This window comes from Anomalospiza imberbis, chromosome 12 (genome assembly GCF_031753505.1).
Source record: "Anomalospiza imberbis isolate Cuckoo-Finch-1a 21T00152 chromosome 12, ASM3175350v1, whole genome shotgun sequence".
NCBI lineage: Eukaryota > Metazoa > Chordata > Aves > Passeriformes > Viduidae > Anomalospiza > Anomalospiza imberbis.
This window is the reverse complement of record NC_089692.1, coordinates 4,120,997-4,137,005: the sequence shown is the minus strand read 5'-3', so window position 1 is coordinate 4,137,005 and position 16,009 is coordinate 4,120,997. Positions and strand designations below refer to the sequence as shown.

The 16,009-nt window shown below is 42.4% G+C and overlaps 1 long non-coding RNA gene across 1 annotated transcript; it reads right to left on the bottom strand.

The window, feature by feature from the left end:
* Positions 1 to 3,017: 3,017 nt before the first annotated feature.
* On the bottom strand, positions 3,018 to 12,630 carry LOC137481063 (uncharacterized). Its single transcript, XR_011003286.1, has 2 exons — positions 12,163 to 12,630; positions 3,018 to 6,381 (listed from the first exon to the last, which is right to left on the bottom strand). It is a non-coding gene; the product is annotated as an uncharacterized lncRNA (long non-coding RNA).
* Positions 12,631 to 16,009: the final 3,379 nt, after the last annotated feature.

Below are 16,009 nucleotides of genomic sequence, written 5' to 3'. Positions count from 1 at the left end.
CTCCAATTCCAAAAACAAAATCAAAAAACCCAAACCAAAACCAAACATCCCAACCTGGTACATCTCTCTGCTGCACTGCTGATATATACTAGTAACCAAGAGCTCAAAAGATCACTACCAACATCTGTTACCTCCTTGCAAGCATGATAGTGTTCTCTGCCAGTGTTTGTCAAGCTACCATGAGCTATATTCATATTCCATATGGATACGTATTTTTTCTTTGTTTTCCTTTGACATTAATGCTCTGGCAGAGCTTTCTAAGTAGTAAAGCGAGGAAATTAACTTACATTTTCTAGCTTGCTAAAGTAAATTAGCTACACTTTTGACTTTCTGTGGTTTCACTCTGAATGGAAGAAGCAATAAAAATGAAATAAGGCTAATCAGTGTTGTTCTATGATTTTCTCTGTGGTGTGTTAAGAGGAGAAGAACCCATAACAAAAACTCATGAGTTCATATCTGCTTAAAACAGGTCTCTAATTAGCTTCCATAATCGATCTCCCAGCTCTAGCAGGTGAACCAGGTAATTATCTTGTTTATACTGTAGGTGAGTCACAAAATGTTAGATAGCTTTCTCTGTATCTTTGAAAGATAATGCATTGTAACAAGTGCTCCCAATACGAATGAACCACTGTCATATCCCAAACCATCTGTCTCACACACAGCAATGCGAGATCTCATTTTATTCTTTGCTGCAAAGAGCTCCAGACATCAAAGACCTGTCCCTTTGACCGCTGTCCCAATCAAAGGATTTTACTTAGACAAGTCTTCACTTCCCAGTACAATTTCAGTGCTGCAGAATATCAGGTGTTTCCTGGCATGAAGAGGAGGAATCCAGTCACTGGTGCTTCTTTTCAAGGGCCAAATCTTGTCGCTGTTCACTTCCCATGGGTCTTTTGAGTAGCACAGAAACTCCAAACTCAACAGTTAATTAGGGTTAGTTACTTAGGGCCTGAGGCATGAGAGACAGACTGTGGTGCACTATACAATGCATGGCTTTTATTCAATATAATGTGTCTACCTGTTCCCCTCCAGAAGGTGAAGTACAGATAAGTTGGCTCAATGCATGGTTAGGATTAAGTTGATGTATAGAGAGCACTATCTCAGTGTGTTTAATTGCTCACAGAAAAATCCCCGTCTGACATACTTTTGAGCCTTCTTTATTCTCCTGTTATTCAATCTGTGCTTTATTTACATAATACAGATATTTCTCTTTCTTGCAGGCGTTTCACAGGAAGCTCTACAAAGGAATAATCCTTTTTGACAACCTTTAAAGGGTCACAGTTGCATTTAAAGCCCATGACCAGTAGCACTATTAATGGTGTATTTGCAAAGAGAGGACACACAGAGCAGTTCTTCCCGGGATAATGTGAAAGTGTTTAATCTCTTTTGTACTACAGAAGAGGCTTCTTGCTTGTGGTGAATGGCTGAAATATGAGAATACATGTTTTCCATAATCATTGAAACAATAATGTACCAGCTTCTCCCCAAGCTAAAAATAATCCTGTCATGCGCATGCCGCTTTTCCTCTTTGCCTTGATAACGGAATTCAAATTCCCATAAATAAGGTTCCTTTTTTTTCATTTTTCATTGACTTGTCCCTAGCAAATTTAGTTCCAAGGTCTTTTATTTCTGTTTCTAAAGTAATTATCCTCTGGGCCTCTTCCTTTCTTCCTGGTATGATGCTAGACTAATTATTCTTCTCCTAATGAATGCCTGAAATGTATCCCATATGGTGGCATATGTGCCTTCAGATGGAAGCTTCGTTTGAATAAAATAAGAAAATTCTTCTCTTGGGGCTTTCTTAAATTTTTCATTCTGCAACAATGATGAGTGAAATCTCTGTCTTGGGGATAGATACAGCCAAGTTGCTTTCTATTACACACTGAGCTTTCTCTGAACTGGAGATTTCCATGTCTTTCTCTCTTGCCATGGCCATCAGAGCTCTTTCTCCACACTGTCAAAAAGACTGCTTGAATGAGGCACAGCATCAGTACAACTGATCTGAAAAATACTCTGTACATCATTGTTTCTCTCACAGCTCTTTGTCCCCTTTGTCTACTGCTACCCCATGCAATACCTACTGAAATTACCTATGGAAAACTGCAGACTTTAGAGGTCCTGCTCATGAATATGTACAAGGATATGTACAAGTCCCACTTGTGGATATGTACAAGGATATGTACAAGTCCTGCTCATGGATATGTACAAGCTTCTTTTGAGAGCTGTGCAATGGAGAGGGTTTTCACTGACTCAGGTAACAGCAGGGTCCTGGATACAACTTTCTGCAAGCACCTGTAAGTAAAACAAGTGAGCTCACATCAAACTAAAATATGTGAGACATTCCAGCTCTGCCATACAAACTGTTGGCAAATTCAAACTTTCTATTGCCTAAAATCCACAGTTTTTCTAAAGATTTAATGTTAATTCTCCCATGTTTTGTGTGTGACTTTTAGTATTTTATTTATGGAAGTACTGGAGTGCTGTGTCCAGCTCTGGATCCTCAGCACAGCAGGGACAGGAGGTCCTGCAGCTGAGCAAGGGCATGGAGCATCTCGGTGCCCAGGAAAGGCTGAGGGAGCTGGGGCTGCTCAACCTGGAGAGGAGCTCCAGTGAGAGGGTCCCCAGCCCTGTCTGTCATAGAATCATCAGGGTTGGAAGAGACCTTCAAGATGATCCAGTCCAGCCCCAGCACACTGGGCTTGAGTCCACTCAGCAATCCTCTAGTGGGTAAGAGTGCACCCTCTAACTCAGGAGGTGATGCAATGGCCTGGACCAGCCTGACACAGGGCTTTTGATACAGCTGCATGAAAGATATGCCAAAATGGAAATATTTATAGACAAATGAAATTGAAATGCTCTTTTAAAAAACACTGATTCTGCATAAAGTTATTTTAGGAGCATATCACTTGAATCATGCTAATGGCTTGGGAAAACACAATCATTTTATCTGCTGCAGGTATTTGATCTTGCTTTCAGAAACACTGTGGGAAAACACTCCATTGATTTTTGTTGGAACATTTGATCCCAAGTTGATAAAGGACAGTAACTAACTCTGTCACTATTAATACTGATCTCTGCTTGGAGTTCAAAAACACCTTCAGTAACGTGATTCTGGAGGCAGGGAGAATGGTAGAATAGGCAAAAATGCCTGATTTTAGGAGGTGCTGGGAAGCCTTTGCTTCTGTTTTAATGGAAAGAGTCTTTGTCTCTGGGTGGTCTCAGCCTGAGAATAGTATCCATTTTGTCCTGTTCTGCAGAGAACTTGTAAAGATTTTTAGCAGCTCAAAGCTGGGAGAGTCCCCAGTGATCTGTTCAATAGCTTGTGTCCTCTACCTGACTTTCAATCACTCACCACAAATAGCCATGGGAACATAAACCATTTTAGGACATAATAATTTATCCTTTGCCAAACAGTTAGTTTCTTTTCTTTGCTGACTCAATGCAGTGACCATCCAGAATGCCTAATTCAGGGTTCAGCAGCAGCTTCTTGTTCAGCTTCCTTATTAAAATCCCAGAGTAATTTTCTAGCAGGGCAGTATTTGCATAGATAAACTCGATGAAAGACCAGAGGCCAACAGGGCAAGGGGAAGGGGTCATTTCTTATTCCCATCTCAGTACTGGTTGTTCTTCTACTGGACAGTGGTTCTGAACACTGTCTCTAATAAGATGTGCTGCTAAAGGTAATAAATAACTGGGAAACTGGGCAGCTGTAGCTTTTCTTAGAAAACCAAGGTGTTCAATGTTGGCTACTTAAAGTTAGGCCCCTACATTCATCCTTAAATACCAAAACAAATTGCTGTGATGATGAAAAATTCCACTTAGCCACAAATCTAATTCTGCCAATGTGAGTTGTGAGTTCTCAGAGCTTTGTAGCAGCAGACCACTTTGATCTATGTAATCAGATTTGGCATTGTGTCTGTGCTTACATCTCTCCAGGAGCAGCGTTCCAGGACTCTTGCCCAGGCAATATCAAGTGCAGGACTCTGTCATTGCCCTAACGAAAAGGAAGAACTTTCTGTTCTCGAGTTATTTTTTCATCATTCATTGAGCCCCAGAGACAGGAATTTCAGGAGTTTGCTGGAACTAGAGGACAGCTGCAAAATCAGCAATACTAATGCCCTTCATAGCTGTGACCAGCTGTGACCCAAGACTTTTGGGCCCAGAATTAGGGAACTGTGATGGCATTCCAAGCCCATGTGGATGTCTGGTGGGATCTACAGGATTACTGGAGCAGAATGTAAACTGGGGAGCAGGATTACATTCCTCAGGAATTAATCACCTCACCTGCTCTACTCACTCTGAAAATGCTGTGGGGGCAAGAATCAGAACCTGATATTTATTCCTTTGAATGGGATATTGCAGGACTAATTTTCAAAAAATAATCAAGTTTTCTTGAAAACCTGTTGCCAGTTTATCTGCCCTCAGGAACCCACATTAGTTACTTAAATTTCTTCCTGTGGAATTGGCATAATCTTTCTGCTTAATAGAAAATTCCAGATTTATTTCTTAGCCCTTGAGCAGGATCTAGCTGCATCACTATGTACCTAAATCCCTTTAGGAATCTTGATTTTTATACTTTCTATCACATAAAAACAACAGGCTAGATGCTGGGGTTTCTTTGCCTACTACAGGTGTGGCAGGACCCTGAGGGGCAATTTAACCACCAGGCTCAAATAAAACTCCAACAAAAGATGATAAAGGAAAAAGAAAAAACATTCATGTGCTGGGAGTTACAAAGCCAGGGAGAGAATGAAATGGAGAGGCTCCTCCTGTTGACCAATCCCACTCCTTTTAGCAGTCTGAGGCAGTGACATGCTTCATGGTTGGACTGGATGATCTTAAAGGTCTTCTCCAACCTCAATAATTCTGTGACTCTATAATTAGACCATACTAATAAATCTGCAATGTCATGGGCTTTTTCACAGCTCTGTACCTACAAAAGAGCCTTCTAAATTTTACTGCTTCTTTCTTGTAACTGCTTATCTGCTGTGTGTTGGTACCTGGTAAGAAGCATAACAAGACAATAAATCCCAAAATCAAATAAATTTGGAAAGCTCCAAGCAATACTGTCAAGTACCCCTGCAGATTTCTTCATCTAACACTTTATATTTAAAAATTATCCCAGAGCACCCCCACAAGAAATCTAATTTACTTGTTTAACAAAATGGAGTATTGATTTGCCAAAGCCTAAACAGAGCAGCCTACATGATTCATTGATCATGAATTTGGGCTCGGTCCATATGATCATTAACTTCTTTGTCAGATGCATTAATTTATTCATAAGCTTTGTTTATGGCAGGCCCTTTTCACTGGCTGATTTCAAAATAACAAAACCCAAATGCCTTCTTTACCTTCCATGTCCCTGAATACAGAAGACAAAGCACACTGTTCTATCAACTTCAAAGATTTAATGAGCCTTGTGAAGAATCCAGGAATGCTGGAGGTTTTCATATCAGTCCAAACTCCAGTACTATTTTGGAACTGTACTTCATGAGTATAACATTCCCCAAAAAAAGCAACTCCTTGTGCTGCCATGTGGGGAATCTGCCCAAACCTGAGAACATCAGTAGGCAAACTATGAGGAGCTCCATATGTTTTTGTAGGATCGTCAGGAAATGCTGGTTGTGGGACACAAAGCTACTTTTTTTTTTGATGGGCCATTATGGCAATACAATATATTGGTTGGAAAGTTCTGACAGTCAAGTTAAAGGATTTTAAACCAGGATCTGGTTAAAATCCATGGCTTAATAACAAATCAAAACCTTTTAGTTTTTCCTTGGTATGTCCTCTGTAATTTAAAGTAAGTAAAGCAACAGGAAGCAAGAGAGTTCTGGATTCTGGTGTTTCGAACATAGTACTGTTTTAAATTCCAGACTTGGCTGTAGAGCTTAGTAGGCAGGAGATATCTACAATGAAAAATGAGTCCTCATAATCAATATCTGAGTATTTGCTGCACTCCATTAATCCTGTATCAAGAAGTAACACTGCAGACACGAAGAATTTCTTCCAAGGTACAGCAGGATGTGATCTTATACTGAGTCAGGCAGGCTGTGATAAACAGACAGGGTTCAGCATCTGCCCAAAACACAGGGAAGCCCTTGGAGGCAGCTGGATAAGCTCTGCTGCCTTTTCCTCGTGGTGCTGGTGTTAAAGACTAACCCAGAGCCAGCTCCCTCCCGGGATGTTCTCTCCTTACCTTGTCAGAATTCCACAGCCAGCCCATCGCCTTAGCGTGCAGCTGTCAACCTTTGAACATCAGCAAATGCTGGGGAAGGAAGATGAAACAGTTTGTGATTTTCTTGGCCTTGTTTAAAGAAAGAATAAAATAGTTCTACTCTCAATAATTTGTGTGGCTGGAGTCTCATTTGAATGCTGGATGGGCTGCAATGGAAACTGTGGAATGCAGCTGGACTTTGAGAGCCTGGGAATGGCTGAGGATGTGGAATTGTGTCTTCCCACATTTCAATGAGTTCTTGCAAAGGCAGTTGTGGAAATCCCTCTATATGAATCAGGACATTACTGAATAAACAGCATAAAGTACATCTAAAGTAGGAAATACAGGTCTCATCCAGAATGGTGAGGATGGAAGTTCATCCACAAAGTGAAGTGGATTTTGGATTACACACTGAGTCTGTAGATGCTACACAGCTGTGGTGATATGGACAGGGATCCTCAGTGTTCATATCTTTGGAGAGATGACCTTTATCCCGACCTAACTTTGTAACTTCATCAAAGCTACTTGGGGGTAACTTGATCAAAACCCCCAAATAAGAAGAGATTTGAATGCACCTCCATGCTGGGCAGCCACATGAAACCTCAGTGATGCATCTTCTCAGAAAATTTTGGGTCCCACTCTTAAAACTGGTGAATTTAAGAGCATCTCATGCTGAACCCAAGCATTCCTTATGAGAGATAGGCTGATTTTAGACTTACCTCTGATGTAACTGCGGATTTTGTGCCAAAAGTGGAAAAAAAACAGAATCGCACCTTGCCTGAGGCACAGTCCTCACATAGTCTGTTCTATCATCCATACAAATCACAAACCTCTTCTGCAATGAGATCTCATTACAAATATTTTTATGCTCTACAATTCATTTGATTAAACTTTCCTTCTTAAGTTTAAACTATTTGCATTTGGACAGAGACAGTCATGTTTTATGAGCCATAAAAAATGAGCCATCATTTATATGTGCAGTGCATTCTCTGCACACACAAAGTGTGTACACCAATAACTGCTCAAGCTGGCTCAGAGAGCAGAAAAAATAAATTAAAACATTTGCTTAATATTAATGCTGTATATGTATATATGCATTTTTCTGTTAACAACAAATTTTCACAATGCTTTCTTTCTGTTAAAGATTGAATATGTGCCTCAAGAAATAGACTTTAAGTGGATGCACCATAGCTGGCTACAATGGGTAATTTCATTTAGGCACAGAATTACAAAGCAACCATCTTTAGCTTCAGCTGGATTGCACATTTACTGAACCCTCAATAAATTCATCATTTGGCTGAGTCATGTTGAGAATTGTTTTAAATAAATCTATGTGAAAATTAAATTTAAGTTGAAAAGCAGCAGGAAAAAGATGTATAGTAAGTACTTCATTTGTTGTAATAGGACTATTTGGAAGGAATACAAATGCACTTCAAATTGTAAAGAGCATAATTATTTTTCTCCAGAAGCTGAATGAAACAAGGCAACCTCTCCCTATATTTGATATGAATTATCTTCATAAAATTCAAGTTGGGTTTTGAAAATCAAACTTTTTCTTGGTTTACAAGAAATTTCCAAATGAGTTCTACATTTCTTTTGTTTCATTAAAGTGGCCAAAAAAACCATAGGAGTTGTCTAATCTGGTTGGACATGTAGTTCAGCTTCCTTTGGCAGTGGGCACCAACAGATGCTTCACAGACATTTCAAAAGCACATTTTTAACTTAAATCAGAGTGGAGACGATGGGAATGGATGGGACATGGAGGGCATGGACAAAACCCTAAACCTGAAAGGACCTTAAAGAGATCACCTAGTTCCCAATAATCCACAGAAAGGCGAAATTGCATTCTACCCCTAACAGAATCTCAGCTTCAGGGTCTCTTTCCCTTCCTTTCATTTCCAACAAAACTCCAAATGTGCACATTATCCATATGATGCCTATTCCTTTCCAAATGCCATATGGAGTTGGTGTACTGGAAATGACTGAAAGAGATCCGGAGAGCCACGGAATAATTTATTGCTAATAGGTGATTGCTGGGATTCTGAGACACTTTGTATGGCTTGGATTTTGTGGGCAATATCAGCAGGAATGAGGATACTGTTCCAGACAGCCATCCATCAAGTGGCACTTAGGAGCTGTTAAAAAGCCGTGTCAGAACTGTTAGATTTAATGTCTCCAACCTCCTTTTCCAGACAGCCTTCCAAACTTGTTCTGACAAGAAATAATCAAGGAATCACACCTAAAAAGAAAAATCACGGGAAAAAAAAATCCACAAACAACAGCAGAAAAGCAAGAGGTGAAGCAGGAGGTTTTGAACAGGAGAGGGCGAGGCTTTGCTGCCCGGTGGAGCGCTGAGAGCAGCACAGGAGCGGTTCCAGGGCTCGCAGCCACACCGAGTGGCTGGAGCCGGCCAGGCCACTCGGGCTTCACTGACAGCCCCGGCTCAGGGCGGTGTCTCCACCTGCCTCGGGCTCACCTGGCCGCCTCTGCCACCGGCAACCAGGATCATGAACATAGGCTACCTGAAAAAGCTGCCCTCGCTCAATCCAGCCACTCCCTCCCTGCTTAAACCAGCATTTCAAAAACTCCCCCCTCCAAGTCTTTGTCCTTTTTTGTTTTCTTTTTTCTCTTTAAAGATTTCTGCCCACAGTCAAATGCCAAGTAAAGAATACTTTTCTTCTAAAAATGTTATTCTGGTGCTGAACTTCCTTCATGCATAGAATTTTTGGCGGGGTTCAACCTCCAGGGAAAGAATGATTGATATCCTGCATGTCGTAGCCCACGGTCTGGTCTAAAAATGAAAAAAAAAAAAATTGAAAATTCCCCTCGAAGGAGCCCTACAAGCCAGGAATATGCACCGGACAAGGGAGACAGAGATGCAGCTGTTTGACCAAGACACTGCATCATGAATGACAATGGACAGTGATAAACTCTTGGCTTATGTAGGTTTGAAATGCATTGCCCTTGTCACCATTAGGAAGTTTAAACAAGAATTTTTGATTTTCTGTGTCTGTGTCACCCATAATTTTGTACACTCCTATCATCTTCACTTTCCTGTCTCACAGTTGTTATTTACCCATTTTGAAACAGCTCTGGTCTCTGTTGTGTGAGTGGATGATGGCATTTCTCTGGTTTGATGCAGCATTAATTAAGTACTCTTTGAGTACTCTCCTTAAGAGAGACAACACTAAACTCTTTAGAGACTTTGCCTAAAATAAAATCGTGCCAAAGAAACTGCAAGCATTAAATGCCTACTTTATAAATAAGTAACTGCCTTTGGAAAGGAAACAAATGCAAATTCTAGTTACTGTGCTTGAAAGAGGTGACAAGGAGAAGTGCCAGCATCTTGGCTCCCGTTGCCGCTTTATTGTCACAAATTGTTAGTTACATTTGAAAATTATGGATCTCTCTCATTGTGAAAGTTGTGTCTGCCAGTTGGTGCCTGTACACTAGAGTGGGTTTACCCAATTAGCAGGATTTCCCATGCAGGACTCGGAATAGCTGTGCATGAATCCTGAACGCAGCTGCGGCTCGGGCTGGGACCGTGGCGGGCTGGGAGCGAGCGCTCCGGCAGGTGAGCTCCGCGCAGGGAGCCGGGCAGGGCACGGCTCGGTGGCAGCCAGCCTTGGCACGGCTCAGCTGTGCCTCTGGTTGTGTCTGCCTCTGACAGATGAGCCTGCCCCAACGGCAAACACGCCGTGCAGCAGGCAGAACGGGATTTGTAACCCCAGTGCGCTCAGGAAATGAACCGGGTCACGGGAACAAAGCCATTTAAGTGCTGCTTGTAATCTTCATCACGGGCCATCTCCAGCTATTTGCATCTCTCTTCTGGCACTCCACCAAGTGAGACCCAGCCTGTGCGGAGCTGTTCAAGGCACATCCAAGGTTCTCACTGGGATGATGGGAAGGCGATCAGGAAGCTGCTTTAAGGGAAAAACATCCGAGGCACTGAAGAGATTGGAGTCATGTAAGAGTTCAAAGCGACAGAGGAGCGTGAGTGGGGAAATAGCAGTCCTGGGAAAACGCAGGAAATAGCAGTCCTGGGACCCTAACTGCAGCTCTTCACCTGCCGCTGCTGAATTGCACGTTCCCTATTTCTGTTCCATTGAACGGTGCAAACCCAGAACAGCAAAGTCTGTCATTGATAATACTGAGCAGGACCTTTCCCTCTCCTTGTGCTTGGATAAAGATTTCGGCACCTTTTTTAGCAAAGTTGAGTAGAGATGCAGCATTTCCAACCGGGTCACAATGTACAGATCACACTGGACTTCAACTAGAAGCTATTATAGAATATGTAGTGATGGACTAAAAAGTATGAACCATGGACCATGAAGTACCTGCTGCTTTTATAAGTAGGTGGACAAAAAGTAATACTCTTGAAAATAAAGAAAAAAATAACTTCCCCCTAGCATTAGTTAGCAAGTCACACCTTTTTCCTTTCCTTTAAATGGTAGGTAAATTCTTGTTTCTCCAGCAGGCAGTGAAAATGATCGCTTCTTTAGAGAGAAAACCAAAGTTGCTACAGCCTTACTAATCAGTGTTTTGATGATCTACAGATCGTGGCAGGCACTGCTTTATTAATTGGTCCCAAGTTAACAAAAGCATCATTGTTCATAGAGACATTCCAATAATAATAAGTGCTGCAAAAATGCTAAATTTATTTATAGCCATCGCTATTATTTTAATGGCTTGAGGAGCATCCAAATATATCTAAAGTGAGTTGGAAAATGTGATGAATTTCATTTCATTTTATTTTAATGACTGCAAGGCAGTCATGTTCCAAATACAATAAATAAATAAATATAATAAAGACTGGTTTTCTAATATTTTGTCTTTCATTAATTTCTAATTTATCAATGGATACGGTAGGTCCTACCCTGTAATGATCATCTTAGTGCTGAGCAGTATGAAATGTTAATATAGTCTACTTTGAAATAATGTATTTTGTATTTTGAAAAAATGTATTGTGTCTCTTCAAAATTACTTCCTTTTTTATTCTTTAAAAGTAGTTCTAAGTCATTCTGATATTTGAGTTCTTAAAAACTGCTAAATATAATTTTTTCTATAAAAGTAAATATAATAAAAGACCTATTTTTATGGGGATGAATTGGATATTAAAGATCTTGATTTAACTGTGTTAGATATGATTCAATTAAGGGTCTTTTTGGGAGGAGGGTAAAGGTTTTTCTGCTCAGAACACTCCTCTTTTCTACTTACCTAAACTGTGTCTTAATTTTTTCCTCTGGAATGTTTTTGTGATTAAGATACCAGACCAAGCCATTCATTATTCATCCACATGGAGGTATTGATGCTCTGGATGCACGCTGAGCTCCCCACTTTAAACAGATCCTAATGGTTCGATACTTTTCACTATTGATCAGTGTCATTTGCTGTGATTTGGACAGTCGCTGCGAACTTCCACGTGCCCCAAATCTCATTTGGTGTGGTTAAAAGTGGGCTCTGCCATTTGTGCCTTTGCCTCTCCAGCCCTATAGGTCCCTCCTGCAGGGAGAACCTGAGCTGACACAGCTGCTGCTGGCAGTGTCACTGTCTGCTTTTCATCCAGAAAAATGAGTTCTGTGTCTTAAACACCCTAAAGGAGGCTGAGCTGGCTGCTTTGTGTCATGCTGAGTTTTGCTCAGGCAGCAAAGGTTGCTCGTGCTCTGCTCCCTCCTCACCAGCAGCCTTTCAGAATAACACTCGTGGGAAACTGTGAATGGGATCAAGGCAAAACTGCAAACCCTGGGACCCAGCATTCCAGAAAAATTGATTTGACCAGGAAAAAATGTAAGCTGAGTTACGTTTCAGCACCAAGGATTCTCTTTCCTCTTGTAAATGTTCACATCTTTAAGGATGTCAGATAAAAAGGGGGTTCTGAATGCAATTCATTTTGGTATAACAGAAAACAAAGCATATTTAATCACAGACCTCAGCAAAACAATGATCACCTGCATTTCTTGGAGACGTGCAAATCTTTGTGGCAGTCAGACATTGCTAGCAAAACCCCAAATATGAGATCTCACATTGTGCTCCTTCATATACAACATGAATTTGAGGGTCCATGGATCCACAGGAATTTGAAAAGCACCTTTGCTTTATGAAAGAAATCAGTGCTCCGGATGGGTACACTCCATACCTTCTGTGGGTTTGTGAAAGACAGCAGTGATCTGTGCCAAACCACCAGGTAATGGAGCTTAATAAATTACTTCCCATCAGCTGAGCTGCCCTAATAGAAGAGGTCATGTGTGTGCTCCAGCCTAACCTCCTCCCTGTGTAAAATGAGCTCTGAACTTTTTCCTAAGTTGTATTAGATCACAGACACAGAACTTCTTAGACCAATGTAGTTTAATCATAAAATCATAAAATCGTGGGGTGGTGTGTGTTGGAAGAGACCTCATCCAGTGCCACCCCTGCCATGGCAGGGACACCTTCCACTGTCCCAGGCTGCTCCCAGCCCCAGTGTCCAACCTGGCCTTGGGCACTGCCAGGGATCCAGGGGCAGCCACAGCTGCTCTGGGCACCCTGTGCCAGGGCCTGCCCACCCTGCCAGGGAACAATTCCTAATTCCCCATATCCCATCCAGCCCTGCCCTCTGGCACTGGCAGCCATTCCCTGGGTCCTGTCCCTCCAGCCCTTGGCAATTGTCTCTCTCCATCTTTCCTGCAGCTCCTTCAGGCCCTGCAAGGCCACCCTGAGCTCAGCCCAAAGCTTCTGCAGTGCAGGTGAGCAATGGCAGCTGTGCCAGCCTTTCCTGCCAGCAGAGCTGCTCCATCCTCTGCTCCTGCTGGTGCCTCCCCTGGGCTCTCTGCAGCAGCTCCAGGTCCCTCCTGTGCTGGCCAGGCTGGGGCAGCTCTGCAGGTGGGCTCTCAGCTGAGGGGCAGAGGGGCACAATCCCCTGCCCTGCTGCCCACGCCGGGCCCAGCCCAGGGCAGGGTTGTGCCGGCAGCTCTCGGGGCCGGGCAGGGCCAGCTCTGCCCCGCAGCTCCCCCAGGGCTCTGCCAGGGCTGCTCCGGCTGCTCAGCCCCAGCCTGGATGGATCCCGGGGGCTGCCCTGGCCCAGGTGCAGCCCCAGCACTCGGCCTTGTCAGACCTCAGCAGATTCCCAGGGAATTCCCACCTCTGGAGCTTGTCCACGTCCCACTGCCCCCTCAGCTCTGTGTCACCTGCAAACCTGCTGAGGGTGCAACTCCATCCCTTCATTTAAGTCATTAATAAAGATATTAAATAACCCTGGTCCCAGTACTGCATCTGACCCCCACTCCTCATGCTGGAAATCTGTGTCTTATTTATTTTGGAAATCTGCTTTTCCCTCAACATAAATAAATGCTAGCTTCCCTTAAAGAAACTTTCAAGTTTTCCAAACCTATTAAATGCTGTTGTTCTATTTATTCAAATTAACGTGAGGCAGTTTGGCACATTTAAAGGGAATAAAATGAGGTTGGAGGTTCGAGCTCTGATACACTTGACATGCTTTGCTATGATAGGGAGGTTTTGCTTCACAGACGTTTAATTGCCCCTCATGCAACAGTGAGGATAGACTTTCCAGGTCAAGGTCAAGGCTCACAGGTGGCAAATAAAGAGCCTTTCTCTGAATTAGTTCTTGCCCTAAAGACAATCAAATGTATTTCCAGAGTCCACATGGGATTGCTACTTGCAAAGACCAGATGCTATTTTCTCCATTATTACTAAAGAACAAAACTGTTCCAGCACAAAATGCTCATTTTTAATTTCATGAGAACTTTAAAATTTCATGAGAACTTTAAGATGTGGGATTAGAAAAATGCAGGAGTGATAATCAGTGGTAACTCCTTACATCCAGTTTGCAGAACACAGCAGAGTGCAGGAGCTCTCTTTGGAACGACTTCCCATGTTTTAGGGAATCTGAACCTACATTTTTCCTCCTTCCTAACTGTAGGATTAGAATGTAAAGGTATGCATCTGCTTCCAAATTAGTATATCATGCAAAATAAACAGCTTCCCATAAACACTGAAGGAGAACACTCCTTCCTGTGCTTACAGAGATGCAGGGTGAAGCACATGGTGCTGATGAAGCACTCTCCAGAAAGACTGAGAAGCATTTAAATTTGAATTTCAGTTCCCTGGATAGAAGAAGCTGTGATCTGAAGTACCCTATCTCTTCAGTGAGCAGTTTTGCTGCTGAGGTAAATGAGGGTAGAAGAGGAAACATCTCTATTTCAGCCATCTGTCTCAAAGAAGGAAATGTTCCTTATTATTTCAAAAGAAACCATCAATGAAGATTAGCATTTCTCCCTAGTGTAAATCTGCAGAAGGAAGTGGCATTTAAGGTATTCCTGATCCCTCAGGTTTCCAAATGAGTGTGTTATTAAATGGCCCTCTCTCCATGCTTTTGAACTCCAGTTCTTTATTCCCACAACAAAAGCTCCAATTAAAAAAAAAAAAATTCTTAATATCTCCTTGCTCAAAATTCTTGATGAAAAAATGTTGATGTTGACCAAGGCTAGCGGGGAATATGTGCAGGTGTCTGGGAAGGAGGCAGCTCAGAGACCTCTGCACATGATGTACCAGCTACTGCTGCTAGAGGCTCAGACATTCTGGCTGATTCAGGAGGAAAGTTCATTTTCCATAAAGGATTAAATTCTACTATTGCATAAATTTTAATGTTGCTCTGCACCTGCACAGAGCCCCAGTCCCAGGGTCTCTATGTATATGAAATTACCCCTAGAAGTCTATGTAACATATTTATTCATCATATTTCCTTTTGCACAGCAAATTTATATGAACACTTGAGACCAAATAAGATTTTTTCCTTCTCTCAGTGTGATTCCCTAAAATATCATCATTCACAATATTAACTATTTATTATATTTGTGTGAGAGATTGTATCATTATTGTCACAGAACAAAAACATCAGCAAAAGTAATTGCACAGCCTTGAAATAAACATGCAGTCACTGTTTTCTCCTGTCCCTTAGTGTCACCCACTGTTCATTCTCCTCAGAGAGAAGTAAAAGAGAACTGTTTGTGAATGCCTAACACAATCTTACTGAAAAAGGCACTTCCTGTCAGGTTGACAGTGTTAATAAAAAAAAATAATAAAAAAGAAAAAAGTCACGTAAATCTATAAGTAGAACTTGTATTTTGTCTGCATTTGCCAAAAGTGTTTTCCTGAAAGATCCAAGAGAATATCTGCTTCCTAAGCACCCTCAGTGCAATCTGGATTATCGAAATGGAAGAAGCATTTCAATTTTAAGCCATATCTGTGGCATGTTGTGTTGAACTCTCCAAGATGATCTAATAATTTACTAGTCATGCTTTGTGGCTGGTTAATGATGAAAAGTTTCAACAGTTTATAATTGAAGGACAAAATCTAAGTTAATATTGATAATTTCTTGGCACCATATGACATCAGTCTATTGAAGAAACATCTGGAAGGTACTCTAAAGAGTCTGTCATGTGAGGGGCAGCTGAGGGAGCTGGGAAGGGGCTGAGCCTGGAGAAAAGGAGGCTCAGGGGGGCCTTCTGGCTCTGCACAGCTCCTGACAGGAGGGGACAGCCGGGGGGTCGGGCTGTGCTCCCAGGGAACAGGGACAGGAGGAGAGGGAACGGCCTCAGGCTGGGCCAGGGCAGGCTCAGGGTGGACAGCAGCAGGAATTTCTGCATGGAAAGGGTGCTCAGGCCTTGGCAGGGGCTGCCCAGGGAGGTTTGGAGTGCCCATCCCTGGAGGTGTCCCAGGAAGGGCTGGAGGTGGCACTCAGTGCTCTGGGCTGGGGACAAGGTGGGCATCGGGCACAGCTGGGACTCCATGGGCTGGGAG